The 2,500-nt window shown below is 37.3% G+C and overlaps 1 protein-coding gene across 1 annotated transcript in view; it reads left to right on the top strand.

The window, feature by feature from the left end:
• EIF1AX (eukaryotic translation initiation factor 1A X-linked) overlaps positions 1–2,500 on the top strand; it is a 52,913-nt gene that overhangs the window by 30,881 nt on the left and 19,532 nt on the right. The gene's annotated exons all lie outside the window — the stretch shown is intronic.

The following is a 2,500-nucleotide window of genomic DNA, read 5'->3' as shown; positions in this document are numbered from 1 at the left end:
TTGGTTTGGTTTTGTTCTTTCTAACCCCAAGACACCATTAGGACATTCTGTGCCGTCCTGGAAGTGCTGAGCTTAAACGCTTTTAGGACTGGTTGGAACGTACTAACATTTTTCTGCATCCTGCTTTTAAAAAATGGAAAATCTGAATGGGGAATGTGCTTAGCATCGTAGTCGGTCCCCTATGATCCGTTCCTTGTGTTGAAGTCATGTGATCACATAGACGCTCGCAAGATTTTGTTTCATGCCCTAAAGAATTAGGGCAGGTTATTTTTCCACTACAATGTCCCTTCAAAGTAATGAGATCAGACCTTTGTTATAATACATGGTCTCTTAATAACGTTGCTTGTACTCCTAGGAAGTGTCTTAGATCCCACAGGTAAAATACATACCAAGTGTGATTTATAACGTGTCAAACGTTAAAAGAAAGTGACTAAAGTTAAATTGTTTAAAAAAAAAAAAAAAAAAGCTTGTCCAACTTAGTATGACCCACTTCTCCACTCCCATGGGGGGGGGGGGGTTTGATCATGGAGCATATACTAATGGAAATTCAGGATACCACAAGTTAAATGTCAGCACAGAGACCTGAGAGTTGTCAGTCTTATATCTGGATATTCCAATTTTGATCTGAGATCAGTTATCTTTAGTGCCTTACATTTTGACTTTATCAAGAGTCTTTATTTGTAAAGGATTGTTCACATGTGCAGAAGAACTCTTCTATGGAATTCAGCAATATGTTTGAGGGGGGTATTTTGTAAGCAGTACCTCAAATGTTTAGTTTGTTTCAAGATTATATAATTTATATGATCAGAAGACAACTTGATGCTTTGACTGTTTGTATCGTTCAGCTGTACTTCATAGTTTTAAAATAAGTTTGTCAAACTTGGTGCCTAAGCAGCAGCACAAACCACAACTGCTTTAGATCTTCTTATGGTGTGTTTTCTTTGCATGCAATGTCAAAGCATAATGCTTCACTTCATAAATACTCTAGCTCTCAACACCTGCCTGTCTTATTCATACAATTGACTATCAAAGATTAGGAATAACTTGCTCCCTCCCCTTTAACACTTTTCCCCCCTCTCATTTGGTCTCCCTCCTTGGTTGTGGTACTTTTGCACACAAATGCTTAAGCATTGACACTGGTCATAACTGTGCATTATAATATAGAATGTGTTTTTATTTATCAGGTGTAGTATGTAATTTACTTAAGCTTTGAGAGCTGCTCTTTTTTCTTTTGCTCTTTGTGATTCAAACATTGTACACATTCATCCATTTTCTGGTTTGCACGTCTTGTCAATTACACCACCTGTGAAGTTACCGCTGCAAGTCATGCTCATACTGGATGTTCAGAACCACTGGTGAATTGCATGTAACTCTTGTAAGACACTGCCATAGAAGATTTAGTTCAATGTCTCATGCAGAAAAAAAATTGATGTAGACGCAATAACAAATGTGTGAACAGTCTTGCAGTATAATTTAAGAATGTATATAATGAAGTAGAAACATTCCTCTGAACATTAAGAGAAGGGGGAAAAACTATTTTTGCATGTGTTTTTTTTTTTTGGACTAACAGAAATGTAACATTTTTACCTGCTTTCTAAATATTTAGACTATTTGTGTTAAATGTGTATTACATTTAATGAACAATTAGTGCATTGAAATTACCCTCTTAAAGGGACATGAAACTAAAAAGTTATCTCCCAGTTTATCCTTTTTGTGCTGAAGTCACTATTAGTCTTGCACTCATTACATTTAAACATTCCATTAAAGCACTGGTTTTCAAACCTGTCCTCATGACTCCCTAACCGGGCCACATTTTGAGGATATCAGAACTGGATTACAGGTGAAATAATCAGCTAACTAGTAAAGTTATTTTAACTGCTCTCATCCAAGGTAATACTGAAAACCCGTCCTGTTGGGGAGGCCTGAGGATAGGTTTGAAAACCAGTGCTTTAGAGGGACATAACGGTTATACTGCATCACTCAAGTGTTTTAGCATATAACTGTAAAAATCTAACAAGAAAATATCACCTGGACATCTCTATGTAAAAAAAAAAAAGGGAAGAGTTTACCTCAAAATATCTTCAGCTCACTATAGTAAGTGCTCTGTGAAGTTATCCTTCAGCTTCTGTCTAGCTGCAGGTTTGGAAAAAAAGCCGATCGGCAATGCTGAGGTCATGTTTTGCTTTACTGTGATCTCACAAGATTTCAGTTGGCTTCTTTACACAAAGTAGGAAAAACACATGACACTGCCTGCACGTGCCAGATGCACACTCCCTTGCAGGTCCTGTTTGACTTCTTAAAGTTCCTTTACTATGAGATTTGGCTACTGAGGGCATTTTGAGGTAAATAACTTCTTTATCTTTACATAGAGATGTTCAGATGATATTTGCAGGAGTTTCACTAACCCTCCTCCTCCGTTACCACAGCATTTTATTAGTCTGCAGACACCGGAAGGATAGGCTCATACACAGCTCTCCTTGATGCTTGGATCATATTACAC

The sequence above is a fragment of the Bombina bombina genome, chromosome 3 (genome assembly GCF_027579735.1).
Source record: "Bombina bombina isolate aBomBom1 chromosome 3, aBomBom1.pri, whole genome shotgun sequence".
NCBI classification, from domain to species: Eukaryota; Metazoa; Chordata; class Amphibia; order Anura; family Bombinatoridae; genus Bombina; species Bombina bombina.
The sequence above is the reverse complement of the archived record's forward strand: the minus strand, read 5'-3'. Positions and strand labels throughout refer to the sequence as shown.